Consider the following 18368-nt stretch of genomic DNA (forward strand, 5'->3'; position numbering starts at 1 on the left):
TGTCAAATTGGCACTATCACCCGGCTAGCACATGAGCCAGGTGGTAATTCCAAATTTGGCATGCAACGAATCCCGTGTTACAAAATAATTTTCTATTTTCTACCAGGGTCTGCTTACCCAGCAGTAAACAGCAGTTGGCGTGCACTGCATGCTTACCACACGGTAGCACTTGAGACCTTACTGTTAGGTCCATGGGTGGCGGTAAGGTCTCAGTCTGAAAATGGACGCACGCTGGTTTCAATTTTAGCGCACGTCTGTCTCCTTTATAAAAAGGCCCCTTTTCCTAGATGCGGTAAAAAAATGGCCCAGCGCATGCCCAAGAGATGCACTTGCATTACCTCAGGCCACTTTTTATCTCAGGTTAGTAAAACGACCTCATTGTGTGCTATTTTCATGACAATTTTTCAGTGCAGAAAAGCATTATAATGGAAGCAAGGTGCTAAAGTGGCCCAAAAATGGCAGGCCCGCATGGAACTACACTTACATGCCCAGTTACAGAATAGCACCTAAATGTTTCCACGTGAATCTGAAAAGGAGGTGTAACGTTGGGAGCGATATGAGCAGGTTAAAGGCGTTCCTTTAAAATTCGCCCAGTGTTAAAGAATTAGGGGGATCCATGCTTAACTTGTGTACCAAGATTTACACTTGGTTTCAGTTGGTATATATCCTTGCATCCAAAATTGGGCGTGGATTCCGGCGCTATGTACTATTCTATAAAGGAAGCCCAATTCGAAGCATCCTTTATAGAATACTATTCAGCGCCAATTTTTGCTGCCATATACTGAATCTAGCCCCTATATGTGAAACATATTTTTTATTTTTAAATAGCAGCATTTGTATATTGCATCCATGTGTAAGTGCTGATTCGTAAAGGGCTCATTATACAGGAAGTACCGCCAGTCTACCGTAGCAGCCTGGCGTTACTTCCCACTCCTAGCACGCTGTCATTTCTGGCGCTACAAAAATGTATTTATTTTTGTAGCACCAGAGTGTACCCAGCAGTAATCAGGCAGTGCCACACACTGCCCGGTTACTGCCAGGTTAACGCGGGTGCCCTTACCGGCACCTCAATGGGTAGCGGTAAGGGCTCCCCCCGAAATGCCCACGCAAGTGCTTTACTTGCCACGTGGCCATTTCCTGTAGGAAAGCGAGACTTCATTTTACTAGCTGCGGTAAAAGGGGGCCTTGGCGCACATGAAAAACACGTGCCGACGCCAGTGTAGGCCCCCCTTTTGCCTCAGCTTGGTAAAAGGGGCCCTAAGCCACTATTTATTTTATTTACTTTATTTATTTATTTTTTTGTCTATTAGATTGTAAGCTCTTTGAGCAGGGACTGTCTTTCTTCTATGTTTGTGCAGCGCTGCGTACGCCTTGTAGCGCTATAGAAATGCTAAATAGTAGTAGTAGTAGTAGTAGTATTTATACATGGAGACTGATAGAAAAAAAGTATATAACCTGATTGTCAGCTGGACTTAGCCGGAGATGTGCTTAGAGACTGCACCTGTATGCATCCTGTGTACACTCCCATGAGAAAAGCTTTGTAGACGTTACCATTATTGGCTGTCTGTTTTTCTAACTTGGTAAGTGAATAAAACTTAGTATTTTCTCATATCTTTGTGGCGTACACTTTGTTACTCCCTAACTACTGGAGTCTGTGGAGTATTCCTCTGGGTTGGGAAGAATAAATAAATAAACAAACAAGACCCATGTCACTCAGGGGCTCTTTTATAAAGTGGAGGTAAGCCCAACGAGGGCTTACCGTTCGCTAAAAGGGAAGTACTGCTGGGTTACCACAGCAGCCCAATGGTAGTTCCCACCGCCTGTGCATGCCATTTTTGGTGTTACAAAAATATTTTTATTTTTGTAGCACTGGTGTGTACCCGACAATAATCGGGCAAGTGCTCCCACCTGAAATGGGCGCGCAGCAAGTGTTTCACTTGCTGCACGTCCATTTCTTATTTTTAAAAAACCTGCCTTTTACCCACTGTGGTAAAAGGGGGCCTCAGCACATGTCAAAAACACACGCCAACGCCAGTGCAGGTCCCCTTTTGCTGTAATTAAACTCTGGAATTCATTGCCAGAGAATGTGGTAAAGGCAGTTAGCTTAGCAGAGTTTTAAAAAGGTTTGGACGGCTTCCTAAAGGAAAAGTCCATAGACCATTATTAAATTGGACTTGGGGAAAATCCACCATTTCTGGGATAAGCAGTATAAAACATTTTGTACTTCTTTGGGATCTTGCCAGGTCCATCAAGCCAAACATCCTGTTTCCAACAGTGGCCAATCCAGGTCACAAATACCTGGCATTTGTGACCTGGATTGGCCACTTTTGGAAACAGGATGTTTGGCTTGATGGACCTTTGGTCTGACCCAGCATGGCAATACTTATGTACTTATGATAAGCGCATGTAATTACCATAGCATAAAAATCAATACTTTTCCAATTGGAAAAATGACTCTAATTTGAATATTCATTTTTGGTGGCAAACTGTCTTATTTTATCATAGACTTGAATTAGCATCTGCTGAACTAGTAGGCATGATTACTAGAAAAAAAACACCAAGGGCCCTGCTTACTAAGGTGTGGTATAGGTGCACTAGTGTTTTTAGCGCACGCTAGTGCTAGAGATATCCATATGAATATATAGAAGTCTCTAGCAATAGTGTGTACTAATTTTTAGCGTGTGATAAAATCGTTAGCGCACCTTAGTAAACAGGACCCCAAATTTGGTCACCTTTAGAAGAATATCTGCATTCACGGCAACATATATAAGGACTCTCCATGACACTTTTACAATAGCCTACATATGCACTCAAGAGTTCTACTTGTCTTTCTGTTTCTTATTTCACTGTATGGAGATTCATTTCTATTTGCTTCTTCAGTTTTCTCTGAAGAGATTGTTTTCCTGTTATACTTGTTAATACTTCTTCAATTGTTATTATTATTATTAAACGTTCCTGCATTTTAATGCATTTAGGGCCCCTTTTACCAAGCTGCGGCAAAAGGGAGCCTACACTGGCGTCAGCGAGTGTTTTTGACGTGAGCTGAGGCCCCTTTTTATCGCAGCTGGTAAAAGGGTAGTCTTTCTTTTCTGCAGGAAATGGACGTGCGGCAAGTAAAGCACTTGCTGCGGACCATTTCGGGGGGGGGGGGAGCCCTTACCGCCACCCATTGAAGTGCCTGATTATTGCCGGGTCTACCCTAGTGCTACAAAAATGAATATTTTTTTGTAGCGCCGGATATGATGGCACACTGGGGGTGGGAAGTACCCCCAGGCTGCTGCGGTAGCCCGGTGGTACTTCCTGTTTAGCGAGCGGTAACCCTGTGTTGGGCTTACTGTCACTTTGTAAAAGGGGCCCTTACCTTCTTTTTGTATTTTCAAAATTGTAATAAAATATCATGGAAAAAAAAAAAGAAATTTCAAGGGAGCATGATTTAGGCATGGCTTAGGCAGTACTAAAATAGTCCTTGTTTTAGAAAGGGACTACACATGTGTGAGGAAAATTTCCATATTGGGTTTTGCAGCAGTTCAATGGTTGTATGAGTAGAAAGTGCTCATTTCAGATAGGAATTTATATGATGAATTCAGGGAGTCATTCTCTTTAACCCCATGCAGTTTATATCCACCTCCAAAATGAAACCAAGTTAAAATTGAAGGCACTCACAGCTGTAAGTTTGCAAAATGGGGCAGCTACACCCGGAAGGGCCAACATCTCATGTGGAAGTGCTGGGTTCATGATAGTCATTGAGTGTATTTGTAAAATGGCTGTTCCCACTATGTGTACCAGCAAATAAATGTGCACTCCTGCAGGTGTTTGTGAAAAAGTCCTGCATTGGTAGATCCTTTTCTACAGGGCCGTGCCTAGGGTCTCTGGCGCCGCCCTGCAGACCATCAGTTGGCGCGTGGCCCCCCCCCCCCCAGACCTACCTGGCTCCAAGGCACGCCTGGGGCGTGATGGAGGAAATGGCTGGGTTTGGCTTGAGCCTCCTCCGCTCCATCCCCGAGTCCCCGGCGCTTTAAATTTACCTCTCTCCGCCTCCGGCTCCGACGTCTGCGCAGCGTCAGTGAAAGCGCTGCCTGTCTGACGTCTCTCCACCAGCCTTCCCTTCGCTCGTTCGTTACCTCTGTGTCCTGCCTTCTTCTGACATCATTTCCTTGAGGGCGGGACACAGAGGGAACAAACAAGTGAAGGGAAGGCTGGTGGAGCAGTGGCGTAGCCAGACAACCAATTTTGGGTGGGCCTGAGCATAAAGTGGGTGGGCACAAAATTTTCTCTCTCCCCCTCTCCCCAGCACTTCCCCAACTCAAAATATAAATACTTTAGCTGATGAGGATCCCCAATGTCTGTCAGCTGGGGTCCTCCACTAGAGATGGCCAGAACTCCTCTCCGCCAAGCCCAGCAGGCAGCAGCAATTCCTCGAGCCACTGATGCCAGTATCCCATACATGCTTAGTTGTCAATGGCTCCAGGATGCTGCCCCCATCTGCCAAGCTCGGTGGAAGGCAGCTCTGGCCAGCTTCGGAAGAGATCCCCAGCTGGTAGAGCTTGGGGATCCCCACTAGCTATAGCAAGGGTCAGGGCTGCTGTTAACCATGCTGGTGACCAGGGCAGAAAATAAAGAAGCCCCTCCCCAATTCCCTCTCCTCTCTAATCTCTTCATCTGCCGTTACAGTCACACTGACAGACCCTCACAAATTACAGAACAAGGGATCACAAATTAAAAATAAAAATATGTAGACAAAATTGAACTGGGAACCTCAGCATGCACTGCAACACTGGAGAAAAAAAAACAAAAACAAAAGTGCATTTCCTTTTCTACTTAACACGATAAAAAGACATCCACCATGCACATTTCCCAAAGTTAACATATTCCATTTAAAACATTCAAAATAGTGATTTTTCTACCTTTATTGTCTGGACATTTTATTTTTCCATCATGTTGGTTCCAATTTCTCTTTCCCGCTTTCCTGTCTTCTGCTAATTCTTCAAGCGGCTGTCCATTTGTCTTTTTTCTCCTGTCATTTCATTTCCTCACTGCACCTGCCTCTAAAATATTGATCTTTCTTTTCTTTCTTTCTTTTCTGCTTCTGTACACTCAAATTTCATCCTCTTTCTAAATCTTTTCCTTCAGATATCTATCACATTTCCATTTCCTTTCACCCACTAGCTCTCCCATTCCCAATCTCTCTCCTTCCCAGCCTATCATTCCTTTCCATCTTCAATCTACGCACCATTACCATATTTCTACCTCTGTAATCACTGTTCTCTCATTTATTTCCTTGCCATCTCCACTCCCTGGGCCTCTCCCCCATGCTTTCCACCATTCCCAGTGTCTCTCTCCCTCCACCCTTCCAGCCCAGCATCTGTTCCCTCTTTCTCATAGCCTGATATCTCCCTATCCCTTTTACCACCAGCATTTTCCTGTCCCATCTCTCTCCCCTCTCCTCCTCCATTGTTCAGCATTTTGCCCTTTCTCTTCCCTACCATCCATTGTCCATCTTCTCTCCCTGGATTCATCTTCCCTCTTTCTCCCCTCCCCCGCTTGTGCATCTCTCCTTTCCTCTCCTCCACCTTCATGTCCAACTTTTCTCCCTCTCCCTGCCTTGAGCCCCTGGTCTAACATCTCACAACCCCCCCCCTCCCGCCCCGCCACACAGCATCTCTCCATATTTCCTTCCCCTCACCTCAATGCCATGTTCAACATTTCCCCTCTCATCTCTCCCTCCTTTTCTTCCACTTCCATGTCCAACACTTTTTTTTTTCTCTCTGGTCCTTTACTACTACTACTACTTAACTCCTATGCAGCCTTTCCCTCCCTCTCTCCATCCCATCCCACCCCTATCCAACAATTCTCCCTCTCTTTCCCCTTGCAGCATCTCTCCATCCCTCCCCCCACATTGAACAATTATTCCTCCACCCCATCTAGCACTACCCTGTCTCACTCCCTACCCTCATCCCAAGTGCTCCTGTCTCTCCCTCTCTCCTTGATCCCTCAAGAAAACCTGCCAGCATGCTGTAGGTTTATTTCTCTCCCTCCTCCCACCCGCTGACATGCTGCACATTTTTCCCCTCCCCCCCAGCCAACCACTGCAGTTTTTGCTCTCTCCCACCTCCCAGCCACCCGTGACCCGCCAGCGCGCTGCAGGCCTTCTTTCCCCTCACTCCCCTTCCACCTCCATCCATCGGCGATCTAACTCTGCAGCAGTGCAGCGGAGCCGAGCCGCTACGTGCCTCCTTCCTTCCGGCTGGCTTCACATTCTCCCACCCGTCCGAAGTTGAACTCTCTGAAGAGGAGGCAGGGCCAGCGCCGCGGCAGAAAAACCATATTTCGTAGCAGCGTGCAGCTAACACACGGCTGCCTGACGACGCGGATGACGGGAGGGAGCAGGGAGAGAACAAAACCTGCGTGCCGGCAGGTGGCTGGGAGGAGGGAAAGCGGAAGTGACAGTAAGCAGCAGCAAGGGAAACGTCGTTTGGGCTTGAGGTGCACCGTTGCTGGGCGGGCCTGAGCCCAAAGTGGGTGGGCCCAGGCCCACCCGTGGCTACGCCCCTGTGGTGGAGAGACGTCAGACAGGCAGCGCTTTCACTGATGCTGCGCAGGCGTCGGAGGTGGAGCGAGGTAAATTTAAAGACCCGGGAAATTGGGGATGGAGCAGAGGAGTATGTTTTTTTATTTTTAAATACAGCTCGACGGCACGGCGCCCTTGAAGGCAGGCGCCCCCCTGCGGCACTTACTGTGTTGACACGGCCCTGCTTTTCTAAAATACCATCAGAATTGAGCATGTCGAGACCCATGTAAAATGGAACTCCATATCTCATGCCTATAATTTTCATCAGAAGAACACAACATATTTTTTATTCATATTTATTTTTTTCTTTTTCTACAGCTTTTTGTAACTGAACCTCTTATTCTCTGGCTCTAATCCAAGGACTGAATACAAGAAATTTTAAAAGATCTCTGTTACATTAACAAGCTTCTTTTCCCAGATCATTGCACTCATTTACAGATCTATACTCTATCATAAGAATAATTTAAAGAGGTATTTCATTATTCTGGCAGAAACTCAAACTAGCTTTGAACAAGAAGGAAATAAAGATAAAAAATCATCTATTTCTGACAGAGATTTACAGGGATTTTATGCATGATATGAAAAGAAAAATGAAAATAGGCTTTTGGGGCCCTTTTACAAAAGAACTGTATGGGTAGCACCAGCTTGGCTTGTGGTGATTTGGCCCTACCACCGGACTCCTGGGGGAGTCCGGCGATAGTTTTGACTCCCACCACGTGCCAATTCCAATGATAGAAAATATTTTCTACTGCTGGAGCCCCTACCATCTCTTAAATAGGAGGCGGTAAGGGCTCCACCAGGAAATGGCCTCACAGCAAGTGTTTAACTTACTGCATGGCCATTTCCTTCCTTAAAAGAAAAAAAAGCCTTTTACCAGTGATGGTAAAAGAGGGCCTCGGTGCATGGCAAACCCACGCACTGACGCCACCTCACTACCCCTTTTACTGCCATTTTGTAAAAAAGGCCCTTGGTTTGTTAGCGGTATTAGACATTAACATATTTTGAATATTATTTATTAACATATTTTGTATAGAAAGAAATAGATGCACTTCCTTTGCAAATAAGCTCTAAAAAGCGTATATATGAAAAGTAAAATGGTACATAACCCTAAATTTGAAGGAGTGGCCTAATGGTTAGAACAATGGGTACAAACCATTGAAACCAAGGTTCATATTCTATTTCCTGTCCTGAAAGACATTGGGAAAATCACTTTTAGCTAGAGTTACTCACCTGCATTATCACATTAGCATGCACTAACACTGTTACCGCATGTTATTTTACCTTAGGATCTATTTTATGTAGTGGGACCTAATTACTAATAATTTGCATTAACAGCATTTGCATATGCAAATATAGAATGTTTATTTTTATCTTCATTAAATATTTGTCATACCGCCCTTCAAAGAAGCATCAGAGTGATTATCATACTGTAAAACTCCAAGTAAAATAGAAAGGTGAAGTGGGTGGAACTGCCTACGTAGTCAAATCTCATTTAAGGAATCCTAATCCTGCAGCAAAAGGACAACCCCGAGGTGGAGCAGTTACTCGTACACATGGACAAAATGGATCAGTGAGCAAAAAGAATGCACACAAATTTCTATTTGTTAAATTTCAGGAAGACAAGAAATATATTTTGCACAGAAAAATAGGAGTATGAAAAAAATAAAACACCACAGCAAAGAAAAATGAACACATATCAGGTCCCAAAATTATTTGGGTGTCATTATTCAGTGGCAGCAGTGACTGAATCAATTTAAAAGCTGGTGCCATCAATAAAGCCAGTTGTAGAGCTGAGTGTGGTTAAAGGGGTACAGTTTTTTTTTTTAGCACAGTTGACACTTTATTTTCATTATCTGCAGTCTCTAATTGGAACTCTTTTACTTTATGAATTAGAACAGAGTTAAATTACTTTTATTGGCCCTTTTAATAAGCCACGGCAAAAAGTGGCCTGCAGCAGTGCGAGCGTGTCTTTTGGGTGCACGCCGGGCCAGTTTTTGCCACATCCTGGAAAAAAGGGGTTTTTTAAGGGGCCGGAAAATGAACGTGCGGCAAAATAAAAACCAGCGCGCATCCATTTTCAGCCTGAGACCTTACCACCACCCATTGACTTAACGGTAAGGTCTCACGCGCTACCCGGGTGGTAAGCATGCAGTGCATGTCCACTACCATTTACTGGCGGGTAAGCGCCACACGGTAGAAAATATTTTCTACTGCGTGTTTTCAGTGCACGCCAAATTCAAAATGATCGCCCAGGGAATGTGGTAGCTGGGCGGTAATTTTGATTTGGCATGTGCTATATGCGCGTGGGCCCTCACACGCCTTTGTAAAAGGGCCACTTAGTATTTCATAAAAAGCTCATGAATTTCTGATAGGGAACCAGTAAAGGAGAGCTAGGTGATGAGAGGCATGGGAATATCTGAGCAGCTAGCAGAGATGCCTGATAACTAATGATTTCTAATGGGAATAGTGGGGATCAAAAGAGGCTTGAGTGAACCAAAATGAGATCTAGTGGCCAAGAGAGTTGGCTTAAAGGTCTCTTGTAGTCCCACATGTATCAGGTAGATGCAGCAGCTTGCCACTAGTGCTAGCCTAATGTGGGACTCAAAAAGAAGGCAGCAGTCAGCAGCCTTAATCCACATAGAACCCAGAAGAAATAGCAGTGGCCCATACCATAAAGGACACCAAAGAAAAGCCAGACTCTACTGCACTGGACCCAAAGAACAGGCAGTGGCCCAGAGTATGCAGATCCCAGAGAAGATAGCAGCCAGCACAGGGGAAGAAGAGACAAATACAAAAGGACATGAGAACATCAAGGGAGGAGTCAAGATGGCGGCTCGAGCTGGAGACTCCGCGGTTAGCATGAGCTGAAACTCTGCTGTTCAACCTTATTTTCCTTCTCCATATGTCGCATACTAAGAGGAAGGGGTGGTAAAGGGTTTACTACCGCCAGCCCGATTACCTGCCCCCGGTCAGCAAACGCTCCTGCGTTATGTCTCCAGCACCCCAGCGAGAAACGGTGAGAGGGACCCCGCATTTGGATATGTAGAAGAAGCGACATCTCCACTAGGGGTAGAGACATCGCTATCCCCCCCGGACCTTAATCCACCGCTTTGTCCTGCAATCCAGCGGTCGAGTATTGAGGACGCGAAGGAACCGGAAGTCGGTGACCGAAGGCCCTCAGACGGAGGTACTCTGCCCCAGGAATCAGACGTTACAACCATGGAACATGTGGTTCCCCAAGCGGTAACTCTACAATCCATTTGGTCAGCTATCCAACAACTAACGACTCTGGCTACAAAAACTTCTCAGGATATGGCTTTGCTGGTAAATAAAATAGATGCTTTAACGTTAGCTCATGAGGATGTTAAAACAGATTTGTCTATTCAAAAAACTGAAATCTCATCTCTGAAAGCAGTAACAGATACTCTGATAAAAGATAAAATCAAGGTTTCCTTAAAATTAGAAACTCTTGAAAACTATAATAGACGTCTGAATCTACGGATTTTAAATTTTCCTGTTTCACCTGGAATCGCCCCGATTGATTTCTTGAAAAAATACTTGATGGAAGTTTTGGCTTATCCTCAATCTGCAATTCCACCGATAAATAATATTTATTATTTACCTGAATCTAAACAATCTAAGGCGAATCCAGCAGAAAAGATACAGACACCTGAACTGAATTTACAAGACTTATCAGCATTGTTGGAGGAATCTATATCAGAAGTATCAATTCGAAGGACGCTTTTGGTGTCATTCGTTTTTGAGCAGGATATGAATGCCTTATTAAGACTTTACTTTAAGAACTCAAATAAAGAATTTTGTGGTCATAAAATCTGGATCTTTCCAGATGTGGTTAGATCCACACAAGATCGTAGAAAAGCATTTCTTGCCTACAGAGAGGAGGTTAAAGCATTGGGAGCTTCTTTTGTACTGGCTTATCCATGCAAATGCTGTATCAAATACCTGGGAAATAAGTACATCTTTTTTGAACCAGATCAGCTTAAAACGTTTATAGATAGTAAGAAACTGTCCAGATAGTGATTGATGAGTATTAAGAAATAGTATATAAAGCTGGAGGTATACGAGCCAGGCCATTTACGTTAATGTATTACTTTTATGTTTCTCCTTCAACTAGATGTCTCCTCTCCATAGGCGTAGACTGGGGGGGGCGAGGGGGGGCAATGCCCCCCAAACGACGAGGACGTGGACTGGCGCTAGAATGAAAAACAAAAAAACAAAAAACAAGCAGGCACGCGCTCGTCTCCGTCCGCTTCGCTGCTTCCCTGCCCTCTCTGTCTGCATCCCGCCCGAAAGGAAATGACATCAGAAGAAGGCGGGACACAGACAGAGAGGGCAGGGAAGCAGCGAAGCGGACGGAGACGAGCGTGTCTATCTATCCCCTCTCTTCCTACCCTCCGGCGCAGGCAGCACCAATCTTCTCTAAGCCTTTCTTGTTCCTGGCAGCGGTAGCGACGTACACGCTGCCTTCAGCTCTGCCCTGAAGCCTTCTCTTCAAGTTCCTGTTCCCGCATAGGTGGGAACAGGAACTTGAAGAGAAGGCTTCCGGGGCAGACCGAAGGCAGCGTGTATACGTCGCTACCGCTGCCAGGAGCACAGAAAGGTTGAAGAAGACTGCTGCCTGCACCGGAGGGAGGGAGGAAGAGAGGGGGTAAACGGAGTCACGATCCTGGACCTCGCGGGGGGGGGGGGCAGCAGAGGGAAGATGAATGGGACTGGGAGGAGGGTGGAGAGCAGAGGGAAGGAGTAAGAGATGGATGGGACTGGGAGGGTGGGAAGCAGAGGGAAGGAGCAAGAGATGGATGGGACTGGGAGGGGTGTGTGGGGAGCAGAGGGAAGGACCAGGAATTGGATGGGACTGGGAGGGTGGGTAGCAGAGTGAAGGAGCAGGAGATGGATGGGACTGGGAGGGTGGGAAGCAGTGGGAAGGAGCAGGAGATGGATGGGACTGGGAGGGGTGGGAAGCAGAGGGAAGGAGCAAGAGATGGATGGGACTGGGAGGGGTGGGTGGGGAGCAGAGGGAAGGACCAGGAATTGGATGGGACTGGGAGGGTGGGAAGCAGAGTGAAGGAGCAGGAGATGGATGGGACTGGGAGGGTGGGAAGCAGTGGAAAGGAGCAGGAGATGGATGGGACTGGGAGGGGTGGGAAGCAGTGGGAAGGAGCAGGAGATGGATGGGACTGGGAGGGGTGGGAAGCAGAGGGAAGGAGCAAGAGATGGATGGGACTGGGAGGGGTGGGTGGGGAGCAGAGGGAAGGACCAGGAATTGGATTGGACTGGGAAAGGAGGTGAGCAGAGGGAAGGAGCAGGAGATGGATGGGACTGGGAGGGGTGGGAAGCAGAGGGAAGGAGCAGGAGATGGATGGGACTGGGAGGGGTGGGTGGGGAGCAGAGGGAAGGACCAGGAATTGGATTGGACTGGGAAAGGAGGTGAGCAGAGGGAAGGAACAGAAGATGGATGGGACTGCGAGGGGTGGGGAGCAGAGGGATGGACCAGGAGATGGATGGGATTTGGAGAGGTCAGGCACAGCAGAGGGAAGGAGCAAGAGATGGATGGGACGGAGGGATGGTGAGCAGAGGGAAGGAACAGAAGATGGATGGGACTGGGAGGGGTGGGGAGCAGAGGGAAGGAGCAAGAGATGGATGGGACTGCGAGGGGTGGGGAGCAGAGGGATGGACCAGGAGATGGATGGGATTGGGAGAGGTCAGGCACAGCAGAGGGAAGGAGCAGAAGATGGATGGGACGGAGGGATGGTGAGCAGAGGGATGGACCAGGAGATGGATGGGATTGGGAGAGGTCAGGCACAGCAGAGGGAAGGAGCAGAAGATGGATGGGACGGAGGGATGGTGAGCAGAGGGAAGGAACAGAAGATGGATGGGACTGGGAGGGGTGGGGAGCAGAGGGAAGGAGCAAGAGATGGATGGGACTGGGAGGGTGGGGAGCAGAGGGAAGCCTACTGGAAAGAAGACACTGCATAAAACAGAAGACACTGGGATCAAAGCGAATAGAAAAACTACATGATCAGACAACAAAGGTAAATAAAAGTTTATTTTATTCATAATTTATTAATTGAAATGTGTCAGCTTTTTGAAATGTGCATCTGTGATATTTTGCCTGTAAATTTCATTTCCTTTCTCCATATTAGCATATTCATTTGCATATGTATATATGCAAATGATATGCTAATATGCTCCGCCCATTTTTTGCCCCCCCCCCCCCCCCCCCCCAAATGAAACAGTCAAACTACGCCTATGCTCCTCTCCCTATATTGATTGTGGTCTAAGAAAGCGATTTATCTTTTCTTTTTATGCTTATTTTACCTATTTTTTTAGAGAAAGCATATTAGTTGTGGAGATTAATATTTTTTCCTTTTTGGATATTGATGAATAATGCTATTTCTCTAATTACTTCGCTGTATTTCTGGTTTATAAGTATTATCTTGTAAATTTTGAAAACTTAATAAAGAAATTAAAAAAAAAAAAAAAGGACATGAGAAATGTCATAGAGAGGGTACCAAAGGGTGAAGGATGAGAAGAATACTTTAATAGTTTAATACACTTGATATACCACTCAATTCAACAAAGAGCAAAGTGGTTTACAATAAAATATTTTAAAACAAAAAAGAACTCCGTAAATTATTGGACAAAAATCCCCACAGAATAGTCAAACTTTCTAAGACCAACCTCATGCATCGCTACCACCCTGATCGATCAGTCCAAAAGCTCTCTGAAAATAATATATTTTCAACTTTACCTTAAATTGTTTAAAAGAAGCTCCCCCCCCCCCCCCCCCCCCCAAATATTCACAGGGAGCTGGTTCCAGAGAACCGGGGCACATCAATAAAATGCACTCTCTCATGTTGAACTAGGTGAACCTTGGAAGAGTGCCAGCAGATCGCAGGGCTTTACCTGGCTTCTAAGGGCTGATTTCTACAGGGAGTCAATGATAGTGAACATGATCCCTCCTTTTCAGTCCCTCCAGCATTAATCAAATAATGATTAATACCCATATAAGTCACATTTCCATATTCCAGTTTGTATATTAATAGCGAATGCAAGAGGGTATGCAAAACAAAATACAGCCAAAGGGACCAGCAGCATTCGCAACACACAAACCCTGAGCAAACCACTTGAGAGATTTGCTGTTCAAATCACAAACCAGAATCCAAAATAACTCCCAGATACTACAACAAATCACAGAATTGCACCTACCCACCCAACAACTGGGGCGTCACTGCTGGCCGAAGCAAGTGACCAACAAGCCAGCAAGCCCCAGTTTTGTCAGTATTCAAGTTTAAACGGTGTTGTTTAAGCCAGTCAGCAACCACCATCAGACAGTCCTGTAATGTGGTAAGATTAGGAGAATGGGGAGAACAGTACCTTACTTTGAAGATATCATCCAGATACACATAAACCCCAAAGACACAAGAGTATCAGAAGGGAGAGGAAAGAAGGACAGAGGAAAATAAAATGAGGAAGCAGAGAAAGGAGGCACAAGAGTGAAGGACAGAAGGTGATGATACTGTGGTAAGGGGAAAAAATGAGGGAAGGGATTTTGATCACACCTTTCTCAGTAGTACCTCAAGGCAAGCTCCATTCAGTTAGTTGTTTTCCTGTACTCAGAGGGCTTACAATCTGAGGGGTCCTTTTACTAAGGTGTGCTGAAAAATGGCCTGCGGTAGTGTAGACATGTGTTTTGGGCACACACAGAATTATTTTTCAGTGCACCTACAAAAAATGTCTTTTTTTTTTTGCCAAAATGGACGTGTGGCAAAATCAAAATTTCTGTGCATTCATTTTGGGTCTGGGAGCTTACTGCCAGCCATAGACCTAGCAGTAAAGAATTTGGGCGGCAATGACCTGCGCGCATCCGCTATTCGCACCAGAATATAAAAAAAAAATTTTCAGACGTGCGTATTGGACACGCGCCAACAATGAAATTACCGCAAGAGCCAAGCAGTAGTTGGGCGGTAACTCCAATTTGGCGCATGTTGGGCATATGTAGGCGCCTACGTGGTTTAGTAAAAGGGGCCCTAAGTTTGCTTCTGAGGGTTAACTTGCAAGATTGCAAGATCAGCAGTAGGATAGGATTTGTGCAGGACGTCTCCAGTTCTCAGTTTACTGATCTAACCATTAGGCTACTCCTCCACTCAGATAATTTAAAGGTGTGCACAGAATAAAGTATAGGGCATTTGACACCAACAGTCATAATGTAGCCCGATTGGAACCAACAGTCATCAACAGCAGAGAAACTAACTGGGTTGATGTCAACAAATGGTAGGGGCTGGATATCTTCTCTATAGAGAACTTCAAGAATAGATGTCAGTCTCACTAGTTTTTATAGGCGTTTAAGATATATATATGTGTGTGTATGTGGAGGGGAGGTGCTGGGTTTTGGATTAAGTCAGAGAACTTGTATGCTCATCTGACCAAGATGACAGAAAACCAATGAGAAAGAAAACTAAAGCTGACCTAGGAAAGAAGTGCAAGCCATTCCGTTTCTATGGATGACAGTTGGGATATATCTTTAGCAGCAAAAGCTGGAAAAACTGGTTAGACTGGGTGAGCCAATTCATCTTTTTCTGACATCATCTACTACATTACTGTATGCAGTGAGGAAGGAAGAAGAGGCGTGCAAGCAGGAGAAGGAACGAGAAAAGAGAGATAGTAGAAAGGAGAGAAGGAAAAAGCCAGGACAGAGAAAGCGGAATTTTAATTTTTTTCTGATGTAATTGATAGTGTCAGAAATGACTCTGTAGCTGCTCACATATGTTTGCTGTAGCTAGATGCATTAGTATAATGGAGTCAATACATTCCCTCTTGCTAAACTGGCTTCAGGAGTCCCACAACCCCGGCAGTAAGGAAGCACATAGTTTGAAGACTCTATCTGAAGAGGATCTGTCTGGGAGGAGTTTGTGGTTAACAGAACTCAATGCTGAATTTTCAGAAGATCCAAAAAGGAGAAAGTTGGCTGGGGTATTTACTTATTTGATAGACCACTTCATCAGGAATACATAAGACAGTATACAGAACCAGAGAAGTTAGCAGTAAAATTAAATGCAAACAAGTAGACAAGAGCGATTAGTTTACAAATAAAATTACCTTTCCTTATCAGCCATACCAGATCATTCCAGAACAATTGGGTTATGTCCATCCATCAGTAGAAGGAGACAGAGAAACAAAATAGTTCCGAGTGAACTGCCCCCCCTCCCCATGGCACAGTGCAACCATAGAATATTCAATACATTCTCTGTCTCAGGGGATGGTGGATGGACAGTGCAGCCCTGTGTTAGCGCTTTTCAGTGGGCTCCTGACTCTGTTAGTAGCTGAGTGTCAGCTGAGCAGAGGGTTGTGCTCATGTTCAGAGTTCCTGGCTCTTTGGTTTTAACCTCTCCTTGAGTTTGGTGGGCTCTCCAGCTTACTGGACTTCTGAGATTCATTCATGTACTGAGACAGCCATGGGCAAAGAAATTATATTAATTGTTAATTCTGTTTAAAGCTTGGTGTTTAAATTCTATTTCAACTTTTTAGTCCTGTAAAGTGAAGGAATGTCATCTGGTTTAGATTCTCAAATGTCTAACTTTTGCTGGGCTAAAGGTCAGAGAGAGAAACTTTCTTTGACCCCTTGTGAATGATGGAGGGTTAAGGCTAGTTCAAAGGTATTACCTTACCACACATATGTATATTATTATGAACAAGGCAAGCAGGCAGTTTGTTTAAGATTAGGCTGAAATACTGTTTAGAGAGAGGCAATAGTTAGATTTTAGAAGTTCTTGATATTTAGAATATGTCTTATAAGGAATACTGATTCTGCTTATTTTAGAATAAGTTTTATTCTGTGTAATTAATATTTCTATGTAGAATATCTGTTTAACTCTCTGCCTTACTTTCTAAGTAAGACTGCAGTTGAAAAGGTCAGCATCTGGTTTGAGTTATCTGCAGTCCTGGCTGGTTCAATGTATGAAGCTAATAGGTGAAAAAGGTCAGGAAAAGCCTTCTCCTTGATTGATTAGCTAAGTGTAGGACTGTAGCATTAAGCAAGAATATCCCTTAGCCCCTAAATGAACCCAGTTTAAGCTATAGCTGAGAAATTAATCATAATGAAATGCCAAGAGTTCTGGTGCCCAATTGTCTGGTGTGAGAGGCCCCAGGTTATAGGTCAGTTTGAGAAATATCAAACCTATGTAACTGATATTTTTAAAGTATATGTATGGTAATAATTAGTTCAAGGCAAGGTAACCAATCTATTCTTTACCATCTGGGAAGTAAGGGGGGCTAGAGAGGGGGATAGAACTGTATATAAGTGGGAGCAGAAGCAGCTTACGTCAGAAGGAACAGACAGAAGAAGGAGAGAGAAGACAGACAACAGGAGAAGAGAGCTGAAGAGGACAGACAGAAGCCACAAGACAAAGAGAGCTAAGAAAGAGAAGAGAGCTAGAGCTGATGTCCTACTTTGTTTGCTGGCAAATAAAGAAGATTTCTCCCTCATTCTGGTGTGTGCTGTTTGACTCCTGAAGTACCACAGATTCTGCTAACAATAGTGGTAATTCCTGCAACAATTCTTGGTGGCAGCGGTGGGATCCCGGACCCTGCATCAATTTCTGGCACCCAACTGACTGAGGAACATTAGCCGGGTATGTATTTTGTATTCTGTATTGTAATCCTAGCTAGGAAACTGTAAACCAGCCCCTCAAAAATTGAGGGAAGGGGAGTCTGATCAACTCTCAGCGAAGGCCTTAGTAGCTTCTAGTCGTGGGGACTAGTAGCAAAACCGCCTGAGCTTATCTGTATCTTAGAAATCTGAAATTGTTGGGTGGGATTTTCTGTACTGAATGTGTGTGATGAATGAATGATTAAACGAGTGTGGACTTCTTATAGCTGCGTTTCCAGTTAACGCGAGTTCAATTGGCCAGCGACGGAAGGAAGCGATTGTTGTCTGTCTACCATTTTGTCTCTGGATCTGTGGACCCCTAACCACACCTCCAAAAATTCCCTCCCTTTTTGTGTGTTGTAACTGTAAGCATTATGGGAGGGACATCATCTAGACAAATTGATACTCCCCTAGATTGTATGCTTAAGAATTTCAAGAAAGGATTTTTAATTAATGATTATGGACAGACTTTAAGCTTAAGTACTCTAAGAACCTTGTGTGAAGTTGAGTGGCCATCTATGGGAGTGGGGTGGCCCCCTAGTGGCAGCTTAGATATTGAAGTAATCCGGAAGGTCTACAGCATACTTGTAGGAGAACCAGAATATCTTGAACAACTCCCTTATATAGATTCCTGGGACAGCCTTGTGACTGACCCTCCCTCTTGGTTGAAAACTTATATGGGATCCCCAGTAAAGTTCATGTTGGGCCGCGTTCAAAGAAAGATTAGAAAATCTAAACTGGAAGAGGGAAAGAGCCCCAGGAAGCCTACCACCCAATCGGTGGCTTCCGCCCCTACCCTGTCCGAGAAACCCATACTCTCTGATGACCCCTCAGATCTTGAGCCACCACCTTATGGCCCATTGTTGGGGTTCCGTTCCACCCCCAGAGATCCACGGCGTCCTGCCCAAGCCTCTCCAGCACAGGCTTCTCCGGATAGTTCCTCCCCTTCTGTGCAAACCCCGCCACATCCTAGGGTGGACTTTTCACCCAGCCTCTACCCTTCTGTGCCACATCCTTCCCTGTTAACCTCCCATGACCCGCTTTGGGCTCCATTCCCTGACTCCTCAACTCCCGACAGCCCAGCCTCTCCTTCTAGTACCCCTACCCACTCATCAGGGGCCCGGCATCCCT

General features: G+C 45.2%; 1 long non-coding RNA gene across 1 annotated transcript; it reads right to left on the reverse strand.

Moving 5' to 3' along the window:
• Positions 1 to 1172: 1172 nt before the first annotated feature.
• Positions 1173 to 14305, reverse strand: LOC115478113. The gene is made up of 3 exons (XR_003943442.1): positions 14293 to 14305; positions 7333 to 7335; positions 1173 to 1257 (listed from the first exon to the last, which is right to left on the reverse strand). It is a non-coding gene; the product is annotated as an uncharacterized LOC115478113 (long non-coding RNA).
• Between the last annotated feature and the right edge of the window lie 4063 nt (positions 14306 to 18368).

The sequence above is a fragment of the Microcaecilia unicolor genome, chromosome 9, assembly GCF_901765095.1.
Source record: "Microcaecilia unicolor chromosome 9, aMicUni1.1, whole genome shotgun sequence".
NCBI lineage: Eukaryota > Metazoa > Chordata > Amphibia > Gymnophiona > Siphonopidae > Microcaecilia > Microcaecilia unicolor.